The sequence below is a fragment of the Lepidochelys kempii genome, chromosome 2 (assembly GCF_965140285.1).
Source record: "Lepidochelys kempii isolate rLepKem1 chromosome 2, rLepKem1.hap1, whole genome shotgun sequence".
NCBI lineage: Eukaryota > Metazoa > Chordata > Testudines > Cheloniidae > Lepidochelys > Lepidochelys kempii.
The window spans coordinates 271107256-271123366 of NC_136381.1; the positions used below are offsets into that span (position 1 = coordinate 271107256).

The 16111-nt window shown below is 49.0% G+C and overlaps 1 protein-coding gene across 4 annotated transcripts in view; it reads right to left on the reverse strand.

Moving 5' to 3' along the window:
- The window catches only part of LOC140905759 (stonustoxin subunit alpha-like), a 47277-nt gene extending 40914 nt beyond the window's left edge, over window positions 1–6363 (reverse strand). For 2 of the 4 annotated variants that reach the window (XM_078851265.1, XM_078851264.1), the window contains exon 1: window positions 5863–6363. The gene's annotated coding sequence lies outside the window, so the exon portion shown is untranslated. The remainder of the gene's footprint in view (window positions 1–5862) is intronic. The other 2 variants (XM_078851267.1, XM_078851266.1) reach the window with 2 other exon arrangements.
- Between the last annotated feature and the right edge of the window lie 9748 nt (window positions 6364–16111).

The following is a 16111-nucleotide window of genomic DNA, read 5'->3' on the forward strand; positions in this document are numbered from 1 at the left end:
ATTAATCTATGGATCTCACTATCCCAAAATATTATTGAGGCCAACTGGTTAGTGAGATGAAACCAAGGAAGTGATATCAAGGGTAGGAAAGGCATACACAGTATTTACCAAACTCAACAATGTATGGAAATCAAAGACATACAACACCAGACCAAACTGAGAATATTTAGTACAAACGTAATCAAACTGCTAATATATGGCTGTGAGAGCAGGAGATCTACTAATATGTCAGAAGAAAACTAGATGCCTTCTAAAATAAGCACCTACAAAAGATTCTGGGCATTGGCTGGAAAGAGGCCATTACTAATGAAGAGATCTGAGAAATCACCAACCAGCAGCTGGTTTCCGCAAGAATTAGAAAGAAGCACTGGATATATCTGGTGCATATACTCCAGATGCCAAACCACAAACTCCCACATGAAGCTGTCAAGTGGAAACCAACTGGTGTGAGAAAACAAGGCCGCCAAGAAAAGAAGAACCCTTAGCAGGGAGGGCAGAACAGTTGATTTCAAATCCCTAGAACTGATGGAAGCAGCAGGCAATGACAGAAAGGACGGGAAGAGACTAGTTTCAGCCCTGAGCAGCAGCACTGGCATGAGAATTATGTAATAATAACTTAATAAAAGCAACAGCCTCTGGCTTTGTCACAAATGTACAATGGGGGATTCTTAATATTTTTCCATGGCCAAAAACCAGTATGGTCTTTCCTTTCCTTGCCAGGATCTTCCAACTCTCTTGTTCCAAGGGTAACATCCACACCTCTTGGAGAGAAACCCTCAACCAATGAATCATAGAATCATAGCATATTAGGGTTGGAAGAGACCTCAGGAGGTCACCTACTACAATCCCCTGTTCAAAGCAGGACCAATCCCCAACTAAATCATCCCAGCCAGGGCTTTGTCAAGCTGGGCTTTAAAAACCTCTAAGGATGGAGATTCCACCACCTCCCTCGGTAATCCATGTAACAATGCTGGTTCTGGTGGGACCCAACGGAGAGTGCCAATTCAGGACAAATTGCTTAAAGCAGGGCAGTTACGGCCCAAGGCTGGGGGTTTTCCACCTCTAAGGCAAACCAAACCAGCCAGACAGAGAGGACTTTGGTTTTACCCCCCTGGCTAACCACAAGTCACACAGGCAAGTCCCTTAGACACCCCAGTTGCCCAGTATCTCCACCAGTGCCCCTCGTTATGGGGACAAATGGTTATGAAAACCAATAACCTTTTTTCTTTTACTGGGGTTTCTCAGTCCCAAAGGACCAAGCCCCAGACCCAGGTCAATATACAAATCAGATCTTACCCACAAATCACGCTGTTGCCAATCCTTTAGAATCTAACATCTAAAGGTTTATTCTTAAAAGGAAAAAGATAGAGATGAGAGCTAGCAGTGGTGAAATGGAATCAATGACATACAGTGATGGCAAAGTTCTTGGTTCAGGCTTGTAGCAGAGATAGAATAAACTGCAGGTTTAAATCAAGTCTCTGGAGAACATCCCCAGCTGGGATGGGTCATTCAGTCCTTTGTGTAGAGCTTCCGTTTGTAGCAAAGTCCCTCCAGAGGTAAGAAGGAGGATTGAAGACCAGATGGAGGAGCCGCAGCAGCTGTTTATAGTCTCTTGCCATGTGGTCTCTGCTTTCTTTGTCCCAAAGACAAGCTGTCCATCCCATGGTTTGGAAACACCTCAGAGTTCTGTCCCTAGGCAGGTCCCTGCCTGCCTGGCTGAGTCCCAAGACGTGTCTGCCTTCTCTCAGTGGGTCAGTTGTGTAGCTGATGGTCCTTAATGGGTCATCCAGCAGGCTGGGCAGAGCTGACACCAACTTGTCTGGGGTGTCACCCAGAAGCACAGCACACGTTTGAACTACAGACAGTACAGAGCCAATATTCATAACTTTAACTACAAAAATGATACATGCAAACAGATCACATAATCAGAACCAGCCAACCATCACCTTGTCTGAGACACCTCATTTGACCCCCTTTATACAAGATTTGGTGCCACTACAGGACTTTGGTCGCAACAATGATCTATACGGTCCCAGTTCATGTCAATAACATCACAACCCATTCCTGTGCTTCACCACCGTCCTAATGAAATACTTTTTCCTAATATCCAACTTAGATCTCCCCCAGTGCAACTTGAGACCATTACTCCTCGTTCTGTCATCTGCTACCACTGAGAACAGTCTAGATCCATCCTCTTTGGAACCCCCTTTCAGATAGTTGAAAGCAGCTATCAAATCCCCCCTCATTCTTCTCTTCCGCAGACTAAACAATCCCAGCTCCCTCAGCCTCTCCTCATAACTCATGTGTTCCAGTCCACTAATCATTTTTGTTGCCCTCTGCTGGACGTTTTCCAATTTTTCCACATCCTTCTTGGGGTGTGGGGCCCAAAACTGGATACAGTACTCCAGATGAGGCCTCACCAGGGTTGAATAGAGGGGAACGATCACGTCCCTCGATCTGCTGGCAATACCCCTACTTATACATCCCAAAATGCCGTTAGCCTTCTTGGCAACAAGGGCACACTGCTGACTCATATCCAGCTTCTCGTCCACTGTAACCCCTGGGTCCTTTTCTGCAGAACTGCTGCTGAGCCATTCGGTCCCTAGTCTGTAGCGATGCATGGGATTCTTCCGTCCTAAGTGCAGGACTCTGCACTTATCCTTATTGAACCTCACCAGATTTCTTTTGGCCCAATCCTCTAATTTGTCTCGGTCCCTCTGTGTCCTATTCCTACCCTCCAGCATATCTACCACTCCTCCCAGTTTAGTGTCATCTGCAAACTTGTTGAGGGTGCAATCCACACCATCCTCCAGATCATTTATGAAGATATTGAACAAAACCGGCCCCAGGACCGACCTTTGGGGTACTCTGCTTGATACTGGCTGCCAACATGACATGGAGCCATTGATCACTACACATTGAGCCCTACGATCTAGCCAGCTTTCTATCCACCTTATAGGCCATTCCTCCAGCCCATACTTCTTTAACTTGCTGACAAGAATACTGTGGGAGACCGTATCAAAAGCTTTGCTAAAGTCAAGGAACAACATGTCCACCGCTTTCCCCTCATCCACAGAGCCAGTTATCTCGTCATAGAAGGCAATTAGATTAGTCAGGCATGACTTGCCCTTGGTGAATCCATGCTGACTGTTCCTGATCACTTTCCTCTCCTCTAAGTGCTTCAGAATTGATTCCCTGAGGACCTGCTCCATGATTTTTCCAGGGACTGAGGTGAGGCTGACTGGCCTGTAGTTCCCAGGATCCTCCTCCTTCCCTTTTTTAAAGATGGGCACTAGTTGGTAAAAGCAGGGGTTTTACCCCTGCTGCTGTTATGGTCTGTCATGGCTGGTTGCCCCATGTTTCACTCTGCCTCTTTGCAACTGGGAAGATGTAGAGGGGGCTTATTTTGGGGGGAGGGACACCATCCCCCATCCCATTAACTCTTCCACCAACTGTAAGTTCCTGTGGGTGTGGGTCACCCTTATGAAGATGTAGCTCTTCTTCCACCCTGTGTGGTCTGCGCATCCACACTCATGGCTCATCCACCTTCACCGTCATGGGGGCACTTGGCCTTTGTCCACTGGCTCTGTTGTTGCCCTTCACTCATTAACTTGAGCAGGTTTTGCTGACCAGGTCAATCAGGCTAGAGGCTCATGTGGGCAGGGAGTACCACTTCATGAAGTAGAGCAGCTCACAGCTGCCCTACACACACTCAAGCTTGGGCTTACTTGTAGCCTGATCTATAGATTATGTATTAATTATATTGATTACTTAAGAATCCACAGTTATCACTGTGATGTTGCATTCCATATGCTTTATGAAAATATACTTATGAATATGACATATCTGGAATATGCTTTATGCTAAATACCCCTTATAAGGTATCGTTAGAAATCTTATAATCTACTGAATGTGTTCATCCTATTTGTATGCACGTATTATTTCTATGTCTGAAGTTAGAAATATGAGGTATGAACTTGTATCACTTATATAATTATGCAAAGCAAGAGTCATTAAGGATACTTCAGAAACTTGATGACTCTTAAGCAAGAAACCAAAAGCTGTAAATGGCTTTGTTTACCTGCAAGCCTTCCTGTGTAGGTGTGGGCCAGCCCAGGGAAAATGGAGACTGGAGTCTTACAAAAAGAAAAGGAGTGCTTGTGGCACCTTAGAGACTAACCAATTTATTTGAGCATGAGCTTTTGTGAGCTACAGCTCACTTCATCACGAAAGCTCATGCTCAAATAAATTGGTTAGTCTCTAAGGTGCCACAAGTCCTCCTTTTCTTTTGGCGAATACAGACTAACACGGCTGTTACTCTGGAGTCTTACAGAGACATGTGACCATGTCACCTGATACTGGAATCCATCTTAAACCTTGTACTTTTCCATCAGAGGCTGGGGAGGGGGTCAAACTGGGACAAAGGACTCCCGCCTTTGGCCAAATCTATATAAAGGGGTGGAGAAGGACAAAAGACACCCCAAGGGCAGAACAGGGGGTCTGAACCCCTAAGAACAAGCAATGGACTCAAAGGATTGTGTACAATGCTATTGTGTATAATCATGTTGAGTGAGCTCTTTTCTGAAAGCCTGTGATGTTCTCTACTTACTGATCACTGTGCGAGATGGATCCAGGCTGTGCTTAGGGATTTATGTATCGTGTATGTAGAGTCTGGAGCTGGTTCCTAAAGCTTCATCTCCCGCTCCCAGTAGGGTGGTGGCCAGCCAGGAAGGGAGGAGCTGCCTCCCCAGCCAGACAAAACTAACCCCCAGCACCTCGCATTGTACAACCCAGGAGAGACAAATGATGGGTCTCTAGTGTGCAAACAATGTGGAGTGTGTCCCAAAGTGAACTGAGAACTGGGGGGCTGGCTTCAGGCCTTTGGGGTGAGGAACCAGAGTGGAAAAGTCCCCAGGTCTGGTAGTGAAGAACTCGGGGTAGGCGGATTTGGGGATGCTTAGGACTGGAAGGGCTGGTGGGGTCACCCTGCAGGGATAACGAGGCTGCTGGAAGCCAGGGTGAGACCTTTCTGCCTGTGGGCTAGATGCTGGTGCCAGGGCTCCGAGCCAGAGCCACACAGGATTAAGGGACCCACGGTCACAGGGCAGGTGGTGACAGACCCCCTGACTGCTCTGGGGTGATCCCCAGAATGTCACACCACGATATCAGAATGCTTCACATCCAGGCTCGCGCTGTGTCTTGTCACTATTCCCTGTATAACATCAATACAGATTAACCCTCTCTTTGCCACCCTCTCAGCTGCAGCCCGTGGCCAGATTCATCCCCACACTGGCACTGTGGCTGGTGCAGGGGGGTGGCTCGTATGCTCAGGGGTGCCTTAACTTGTGCCCTGCCTCAGTGCTTCCTCTGGGCCATTGCAGAGATGTAAGAATGCCCCTGCCATGTCTCCTCCAGCCCCTGGCGCACCCCAGAACACCCCGTTACTCCTCTGTGCTGGGGTCTTGGAGAGGGGGCCTAGGGGCTCTCTGAGGTGGGGGTATTATCCAAGGGGCTGTATCAATATCTTCTACTGTATCAAAATCTCCAGCTTCCCTGCTTTAACTTCATTCCCCTCCTGTCTATCACAAATGCTGCTGCTAAAGTCACTCCCTCTCCAAGCGCATTCTGTCCTCCTCACTTCCCCTCACTGACTTCTGGCCTGTTACCACGTTCAATCCATATTCTGTGGGCTTGAGCCCCATTGCCCTGCACCTTGTCACCTACGCCAGCGCAAAATGGATGTAAAACGTTGCCCAGCAGGAACGAAAGTGCTTCACACCCCAAAGTACACTGGTGTAATTCACTTCACAAGGGGCCGGGTGACAGGAAATCAGAGTCACTGAGCAGAGTCCAGCCTGTTACCTGCGTCATCTCCCTGTATCCTGCTTCCTTGGTTTCATCTCTCGCTCGCTCTCTGTGGCTCAGTCTTACTGCGTTCTCTTTTTATTATATAAGTCCCCAGGACGTGCAGGTGTCTGTTACCGAATCACCAACTGACCCTATGGCTGTAACCTTCCTCCTTCCGTGCCCTTCCTTTCAAGTCCTTCCTTCAAATGGAGCCAAGTTTCAAACTCACACACAACACGGTACCTTGGGGCTGCTAATTCAGCTTGGAGACCCAACGTGTATTCATCCTTCAGGGGCTGCTGGTCCCTGCGGCCTGTACGCCGTCCACCGGAGCTGTGCGGCTTTCACAGAAAAGTCAAACTTTCACATGGTTTCGGATTAAACTGTTTCCGTTTCACTTTCTATTTGGGGTCACACCCAGGAGCTGTAGGAGGAGTTACTTGGTCAGTGAATTCCATTGACGGGAAAACACCTTGGAGCTGGTTTACCAGGGTTGTTTTCTCAGATTAGTTCTCAGCAAACGAGAACCCAGGAGACAACCTGGCAAGCGCAGCTCTGTTCATGGTTACTCAGGGGGCGACTTGCATGGGGGGGCAGAGGAGGCTGAATGCTCCGAGGTCAGACCCAGGAAGGTGGAAGCTGTGTGAGCTGTGTGTCCTGAAGACAGGCTGCTCACAGGAAGGCGACTTCCACAGAGTCCTGCCTGGCTTCATGGGGAGCAGTTCCAGAGCATCACCCAGGGACTCCGTGACAGATGGACCTTGGGTCTGACCCAGCAGGGCCGTTCCTATGAATAACATTTCAGTTGTTGCCCTTTTTCTTTCTCTTCCACTATGAGCTTATATTAGTTTGGTTAATGTCCAGGTACTGAACAGACGATTCCAGTGAATTCGGAAATTGAAAGTACTTGCATTGCCCTTGTACTTTTCCTTACAAATACACAAGTAGGATTTCCACAGGACACTTGTCCTTCTAAGGGCACCTGGCACTTACACCTCAGTCCTGCGGACACAGCAGAGAATACAACGGACTCAGTTCAAGATCATTTCAACTGGCACGGACCAGGGATGAGGCTGCATTTGGAGCCCAGGAAGTGATGGTAGGCGTATAGTGGGTTCTTGATTAAAGTTACTGTAATTCACAAAGAAACAGCCCTTCACCATTTGATGTTTCTCCCCTCGAGCTCCCATTCCGTCTCCAGCATGTGTAATCCCTGCTCACTTGGGGGAAATCATCACTGGGACCCAGACTAGGTCAATCTATCATTGAAGCAGGTGTTACTTAAGGAGCACATAAGCCTTGTATGAGTCCTTTGTGAAGGTGGGAATTTTACCCTGCGTTGAATTAGATACAACTTATCTTTATTTAAGGGAGAAAATATTCAGCATGAAATCTAAAGAGTCTATTAAGTCTCAGACTTGAACATAGCTGGTCTGCAAGCAGAACCTTTCCTGGGTGCTTCTGGCACATACAGAATGTAACCATTGATCCAGTAAAGACATTAGCATCCAGGCCCAAAGGATGCAACGGGATATAGATAATACAGTGCCCCGGGTTCTGGTTACTGACATTAGAATAGACCATAGCTGTAAAAGTAATGTATAGAGTACCAGAAAACCCTGCCCACACAACCTGGCTGGGTGTGACATCATAACAGCTCAGACATTGCACCTTAACTCTGCACTATGAAAACAAACACCCACATGGACTGTGTTATGTCCACTTCTGGATCCACCAGTGTGTTTCTGTCTAACGCAATCCCCTGGGGGCAGGGCCTGTGCAGTTATCTCTGTTTTCTGTAGCAGCCGGCTCTTAACAAATAGCACTAATTACAGCTTAGCACAAACAATGAACAGCTCCCAAGTGCATTCATCCACCTCTTCATACCCTACGGGTGCCTTTGAGGTCAATTCCTCAAGTGTCACAGAGCCACAGAAGTAAGGGGACAACGGAGAGGAAGAGACCTGTCAGGCCCCATCTAGTCCACATCCCAAGGGGCCACTCAGGATCGAGCGCAGTTTGTATGTCTCACCCATCCCCGTGGTAGCTGAGCACCTGCCCTGAACAGTAAATGCAAACACTGCTTTTCCCCAGCCCAGCCAGTAGCAACAAACAGAAACTTCTTGTTTTACAAATATAGAAAACATGAGGGTGCGGCTGCGATTGAGGGGCCTCGTCTTGGCCCTCAGAAGCTGGGGCTGGAGCTCCTGGGAGATGAGCTCTCGCCCCACAGCCTGCCGGAGGCCTGCTGGGGAAGGAGACTGTCAAGGTTCCTTCCCCACTTTGAACTCTAGGGTACAGATGTGGGGACCTGCATGAAAGACCCACTAAGCTTATTCTTACCAGCTTAGGTTAAAAACTTTCCCAAGGTACAAACTTTGCCTTGTCCTTGAACCGTATGCTGTCACCACCAAGCGTTTTAAACAAAGAACGGGGAAAGAGACCACTTGGAGACGCCTTCCCGCAAAATATCACCCCAAGCTCTACACCCCCTTTCCTGGGGAAGGCTTGATAAGAATCCTCACCAATTTGTACAGGTGAACACAGACCCAAAGCCTTGGATCTTAAGAACAATAAAAAATTAATTAGGTTCTTAAAAGAAGAATTTTAATTAAAGAAAAAGTAAAAGAATCCCCTCTGTAAAATCAGGATGGTAAATACCTTACAGGGTAATCAGATTTAAAACATAGAGAATCTCTCTAGGCAAAACCTTAAGTTACAAAAAGACACAAAAACAGGAATATACATTCCCTCCAGCACAGCTTATTTTAGCAGCCATTAAACAAAAGGAAATCTAACGCATTTTTAGCTAGCTTACTTACTAACTTAAGGATTTATGAGGCTGAATTCCTGATCTATTCCCGGCAAAAGCATCAGACAGACAGACGAACACTTTGTTCCCCCCCTCCATATTTGAAAGTATCTTGTCTCCTCATTCGTCATTTTGGTCAGGTACCAGAGAGGTTATCTTAGCTTCTTAACCCTTTTCAGGTGAAAGGGTTTTGCCTCTGACCAGGAAGGATTTTATAGCACTGTATACAGAAAGGTGGTCACCCTTCCCTTTATATTTATGACAAGCCCCCCAAATTACAGATAGGGTGAAACACTGGCTGTGATTTCTTCCTGGAGCTCTAGAAGAAAACAAAGTTAATAAGACACATGCACCTCTAAATAGACTACCAACTTTATAAAGACTAACAATATTTTCCACATCTCAAGGACGATTGTAACCAGTTGATTTTGGGAAACTTTCACGGGAGAGTGCATCAGCCCCTTTGTTAGAAGCTCCTGAGATGTGTTGTATGTCGAAATCAAAATCTTGGAGAGCTAAACTCCACCGAATAAGTTTTTTGTTATTTTCCCGTGGCGGTATGAAGCCACTGTAGCGCAGCATGGTGGGTTTGCAGGTGGAAACGCCGTCCCCAAACGTATGGGCGTAGCTTTTCCAGAGTGTAGACAATGGCGTAACATTCCTTTTCACTGATTGACCAGTGGCTTCCCCTCTCAGACAGCTTCTTGCTGAGAAACACGACAGGATGGAACTTTTGATTCGGTCCTTCCTGCATTAAGACTGCTCCCTCACCATGCTCAGAAGCATCTGTGATTACTAGGAACGGTTTGTCAAAGTCTGGGGCCCTTAGCACAGGGTCAGACACGAGTGTCGCTTTAAGCTGGTTAAAGGCTTTCTGACACTCTTCAATCCACTGAACAGCATTTGGCTGTTTCTTTTTGGTTAGGTCTGTCAGTGGGGCGGCGATTTGGCTGTATTCTGGTACAAATCACCTGTAATATCCGGCCAAACCTAAGAAGGATTGGACCTGGTTTTTTTTACTTTGGGACAGGCCACTTTTGGATAGCATCCACTTTGGCCTGTAGGGGATTCATAGTTCCTTGACCCACCTGGTGTCCAAGGTAAGTTACTTTGTTTAGGCCTATTTGACACTTCTTAGCCTTAACAGTTAGTTCTGCCTCCCTTATGAGCTTGAAGACTTTTTGTAGATGTTTTAGGTGTTCTGCCCAGGAATCTGAAAATATGGCCACATCGTCAAGGTAGGCGACTGCATATTCTCCTAATCCCGCTAGAGACCATCTACGAGTCTTTGGAAGGTGGCGGGTGCATTCCGCAGCCCGAAAGGGAATACATTAAATTAATACAGCCCGAGATGTGTGGTGAAGGCTGACCTTTCCTTGGCAGATTCATCTAGCGGTACCTGCCAGTACCCCTTGGTTAAGTCCAAGGTAGAGATGAACTGGGCCCATCCCATTTTCTCCAATAGTTCATCTGTGCTTGGCATTGGATAGTTGTCTGGGCGAGTTACCGCATTTAGCTTATGGTAGTCCACGCAAAAACGTATCTCCCCATCTGGTTTGGGAACTAGAACCACGGGAGATGCCCATGCACTGCGGGAGGGGCGGATTACACCCATCTGTAGCATATCCTGGATCTCCCGTTCTATAGCAGTTTTAGCTTGAGGAGACACCCGGTAAGGTTGGACTTTAATTGGGTGAGCATTACCTGTGTCAATGGAGTGGTATGCCTGTTCAGTCAGTCTTGGGGTGGCTGAGAACGTCGGCGCGTAGCTAGGGCACAGCTCCTGGATCTGCTGTCGCTGCATACGCCCAAGGGTCATGGAGAGGTTCACCTCCTCCACACCACCAGCACTTTTCCCTTCGTAGTAGACACCTTCAGGCCACTCAGCGTCGTCTCCTCCCTGGGCTGTAAACTGACAAACCTTTAATTCCCTGGAATAAAAGGGCTGTAGAGAATTAATATGGTAAACCTTCGGCTTTTGGTTGGAAGTGGGGAATGCTATGAGATAATTAACAGCTCCCAAGCGCTCCTGGACCGTGAATGGCCCTTCCCACGACGCTTCCATTTTATGGGCCTGGAGCACCTTTAAGACCATGACCTGGTCCCCTACTTTGAAGGAACGCTCTCTGGCATGTTTATCGTACCAGGCTTTTTGCTCTTTTTGAGCATCTTTTAGGTTTTCTTTAGCAAGGGCTAAAGAGGTTCGGAGGGTGGTTTGTAGGTTGGTTACAAAGTCCAGAATGTTAGTTCCTGGAGAAGTGTAAACCCCTCCCATTGCTGCTTCACCAACTGTAGTGGCCCCTTAACCTCACGGCCATATACAAGTTCAAATGGGGAAAACCCTAAACTGGGGTGTGGTACAGGTCTGTAGGCAAAGAGCAACTGCTGCAACACTAGGTCCCAGTCACTGGAGTGCTCATTTACGAATTTACGTATCATGGCCCCCAAAGTTTTATTAAACTTCTCCACCAGGCCATTTGTTTGATGGTGGTAAGGGGTGGCAACCAAGTGATTTACCCCTGAGCTTCCTAAAGGCTTTTCATAGTTCCTGCCAGGAAACTAGTTCCTGCATCTGTAAGGATGTTGGAGGGTCAACCTACCCTGGCAAAAATGTCTGCTAGTGCCTGGCACACACTTTTAGCCCTGGTGTTGCTTAGAGCTACTGATTCCGGCCATCGGGTGGCAAAATCCATGAAAGTCAGTATGTACTGCTTTCCTCTGGGTGTCTTTTTCGGAAAAGGACCCAGAATATCCACAGCTACTCGCTGAAATGGAACCTCAATGATGGGGAGTGGCTGGAGAGGGTCTTTGACCTGACCCAAACCCTTGGATCTTACGAACAATAAAAAAAAATTAGGTTCTTAAAAAAAAATTAATTATAAAAAAGGTAAAAGAATCACCTCTGTAAAATTAGGATGGTAAATACCTTACAGGGTAATCAGATTTAAACATAAAAAATCCCTCTAGGCAAAACCTTAAGTTGGCCAGTGCAGTGTTTGGAGAATCCACTCCGTGGCTACGCTTTCGAGTACAGCGTATCGCAGCCAGGCCACGCTAGTCACTCCTGGTTCTGGTTTTGACTAGCGAGGGCAGGTAGCTACAAAGGGCGAAGCTGCAGGCTGTGGTGGTGAGTGCAGGGTTACATCAGTGGCCTGTGGAAACGTGTTTTAAGACTATCTACAGCATCTGCGTGATTCAATCTAGAAGCTCCCAATCCGTTAGCATACAAGAGCCACCCAGCCCCAGTTCAGGGCCTGGCCGTCCCAGCAGTCAGCTGACAGGTTGGCCCAGGGCCAGGGGTTTCGATGTTGAAATGCGCTCAGAGCAATCCTGATTTCCTTGATCTGGTCCTGCTCTGATAAATGACTTACTGTGTCGGCCGCTGCGATTAACAAAATCCCTTTACAAACCCCAGCTAATACCAGTTGCAGCAATCGGCCTGTCAGCCCCAGCATCCTCCCATTCTACACAAGCCACTTCCTGCCCCTATCGAACTCGACGGCCCAGAATCAGGCTGGCCCAGCAGGAAGTCTCACTTCATCTGCACCGTCAATGGTGCGGCACCATTTCTGGCGGCCTGCGACCGTCTAGCCAAACGCCAGGGACTGCTCCCTTCTCTGCGTGTTGTGATTTCTCTCCACAAGCCCTTCTGGGCGCAGACCTAGCCTTGCCCTGCCCAGTGCTGGATCCGCTTATGGCACTGTGGAAATCACGGGGGAGAGTATATTGGCGTGTGCAGGGCTGGCGGATTCTTCCTAGGAGATGCCCCCCGGAGCCCCAGGCAGCCAGAGCAGGGAGTTCGACTGGTAGGTGGAAGACAGACCCTGTTAGCGTTTGTGGCTGGGGTAACGTCTCTCCTACGGCTTCCAACTCCCAGGAACTGGTCAGCCAGGTAAAGATGGCTGGGCCCTTGGCCTGGCATTGCACTCCGGGGGCTGGAGGCCTGAAATGCAGCTGCATTGGGGATGTCCCTTGAAATGAAACGCTCCAGGAAGGCCCCCCGGTGACGCTTTGAGGAAGCTCTCGCCAGCTCTCTCCCCCAACACGCTGCAGCAGGAATCGAAGTGGTTTGCAGAGTGGAAGGGCTGGAGAGCTGCTGAGCCACGATCCTGCCATCCCTGCACGCTGGGGGACCCTGGGCCTGCCCCCACGAGCGCGGCGGGGTAGGGAGGCGATGGCAGTGAATTGCAGCCGCCGGTGGAGGATGCTGGGCCCGGGCAGGTCCTGGAACCGTTGCACCTGAAGAAGGCTGTGCGGCTCGAAAGCTGGTCTCTCGCCACTAAAAGCTGTTCCCTCCCCACCCCCGTCTCTGATGCACTGAGACCAGCACTGCACACACCTGAGTACAACAGCCCAGGGCTGCGCTGCCTGGCGGGAGGCCTCTGAGAGGAACGTGCCAAACGTCAGGAATTTGGGGGGTGGTTTTTTTATTTGTGTTACGGTAGCAGGTACAGACCCCAGCTGAAGGCAGGGCCCCCTGGGGCTAGGTGCTGCATAACTACACAGTCAGTGACAGCCCCTGCTCCAAAGGGCTTAGGGTCTAAATAGACAAAGGATGGAGGGGAAACTGAGGCACAGAGTGGGGGGAGGAGGGGTGACTCAGTAGGCCAGTGGCAGAACCCCGACTAGACCTGGGGTCTCCTGATTCCCCCTCCACTGCCTTCCCTACTGGTTCACGCTGCAGAATGCTGGGTGGCTTGAGGCTCGGGGCCAGAACCCTGGCTAAAGATGCAGGGTCATTCGCACGGATTCGTGCCGGCGGGTGACTCGTGTTAGCTCCAACCAGCCTATGCAGGGAGAGGGACCATGCTGCAGGGCAGCCCTATCCACAGCCAGGCTCAGGCCAGGGCCCCTGCTGGGCGACTCTGCTGAGCTCCTGGCCGAGCCAAGCTCCAGGGAGGAGGGAGTTTGGACATTCGATCCAGGTTGCCGCGGGGGGGGGGGGGTAGGATACGAACTCAGCCCCTTTGCAAGGCCGTATTCACTGCCCCAGCCACCCGCACTCATTCCCCGCTCACACTGGCTGGGGGACAGGCCGCTGGGGTATCCCCTCCCTGCAAGCTATTGCCCCCACCACGCATGCTCTGCTTCCTCCTCCCCCTCTGCTGCCTGCCAGCCAGCCACCCCTGCTGCGTGGGGCTCCCGGCCGGCCGAGAGACCGGGGTCAGAGCTGGGGTCCTGCGGGCGCCTGCGTCCCCAGACCAGGAACACACTACACCAACGTCACAAGTCAGAGGAGATGCTATCAAAGGTGCACGTAAGGAGGAACTTGCTGGGTCCTGTAAGGCAATAAGGTCGTTTCCCACATGCTGAGGGGAAATAAGGGAAAAGAAACAGTCAGGACTGACAGGTTTCCGAGTAGCAGCTGTGTTAGTCTGTATCCGCAAAAAGGAAAAGGAGGACTTGGGGCACCTTAGAGACTAACCAATTGATTTGAGCATAAGCTTTCGTGAGCTACAGCTCACTTCATCGGATGCATTCAGTGGAACATACAGTGGGGAGATTTATATACACAGAGAACATGAAACAATGGCTGTGACCACACAGACTGTAACGAGAGTGATCAGGTGAGGTGAGCTATTACCAGCAGGAGAGAAAAAAAACCTTTTGTAGTGATAATCAAGGTGGGCCATTTCCAGCAGTTGACAAGAACGTGTGAGGAACAGTGTGTGTGGGGGGGAATAAACATGGGGAAATAGTTTTACTTTGTGTAATGACCCATCCACTCCCAGTCTCTATTCAAGCCTAAGTTAATTGTATCCAGTTTGCAAATTAATTCCAATTCAGCAGTCTCTCCCTGGAGTCTGTTTTTGAAGTTTTTTTGTTGAAGAATTGCCACTTTTAGGTCTCTCTGGTCACTCGATTACAGACCTAAAAGTGGCAATTCTTCTTCAATAAAAAAACTTCAAAAACAGACTCCAGGGAGAGACTGCTGAATTGGAATTAATTTGCAAACTGGATACAATTAACTTAGGCTTGAATAGAGACTGGGAGTGGATGGGTCATTACACAAAGTAAAACTATTTCCCCATGTTTATTCCCCCCCACACACACTGTTCCTCACACGTTCTTGTCAACTGCTGGAAATGGCCCACCTTGATTATCACTACAAAAGGTTTTTTTTCTCTCCTGCTGGTAATAGCTCACCTTACCTGATCACTCTCGTTACAGTCTGTGTGGTCACAGCCATTGTTTCATGTTCTCTGTGTACATAAAATCTCCCCACTGTATGTTCCACTGAATGCATCCGATGAAGTGAGCTGTAGCTCACGAAAGCTCATGCTCAAATAAATTGGTTAGTCTCTAAGATGCCACAAATCCTCCTGTTCTTTAGACAGGACTGAAATACCCTCAGGGCCTCACCTCCCACAGCTGTGCCTGGGTCCCAGGCCTGCCCACCCGCACACTGAATACCACCTTACGCTTCAAGTGACCCACTGGGACTGACCGGGGAGTAAGGTCCTACCCACAGTGACCAAGGGCTCCGGCTGCCCCACTGAGGGGCGCTAGATCAGTACCTAGGTTGAAATTAATGATGACTACTTCCGGAGAGACTGCCTCACTTCTTCCCTTTTGTGCTGCTTTGAAAAGACAAGATATGCAAAACGCTTGGGCAGGGAGGACAACCCTGTAAAAACAGCTGCTATGGGATCACTCCTATAAGTACAATATTCATATTCCAGTTGATTTATTTTATAATGATATGGTAAAAATGAGAAAGCCAGCAACATTTCAGTAACAGTGTGGCTGTGACTCTTGTATTTTTATGTCTGATTTTGTGAGCAAGTCGTTTTTAAGTGAGGTGGAACTTGGGGGTGCACAAGACAAACCAGACTCCTGAAGGGGTGCAGTAGTCTGGAACGGTTGGAGCCACTGGTCTAAAGCAATGGCTCTCAACCTAATTACCACTGTGGGCCGCACGTGCAGCTCTCTCTGTGTTATGTGGGCCACAGCCACACGACATACGCACGACCTGTATGGCCCTGAGGATGTCACATGGGCCGCAGCTGTGTGCTGATTGGGCCACAAGCGGCCCGCGGCTTGAGAACCACTGGTCTAAAGCAAGCCTAAGTAACATACAACCTAGCACCACGGCCAACGAATCACTGCAGCAGCGGCAATCCCGTGTTTCTGAAAAATCATTAACAGGAGAGATCTTAAGACTGGATGTGAGAATGAGCCATCCCAGAGCAGGGAGGTCGGGATTTTCAAAACAGCTCGGAAACGGGGTCCTGGGCACTTCGGAAAAATTGTCCCCTTGATTAGGTGCCGAGTGCTTTTGGAAACCTGACCCCAGCGACGAGTGGTGAGCATGTGAAAAATCCAGCCCTAAGGAAGGGCAAACACAACAGGTACTTCCTTCCCAGCCGGGAGAGAGAAAGACGGAGCCAACGGCTACTAGCTGGAAAAAGGGCATTTATGGCTCAGGGGAGTTTGAACTGCCAGCTCCAG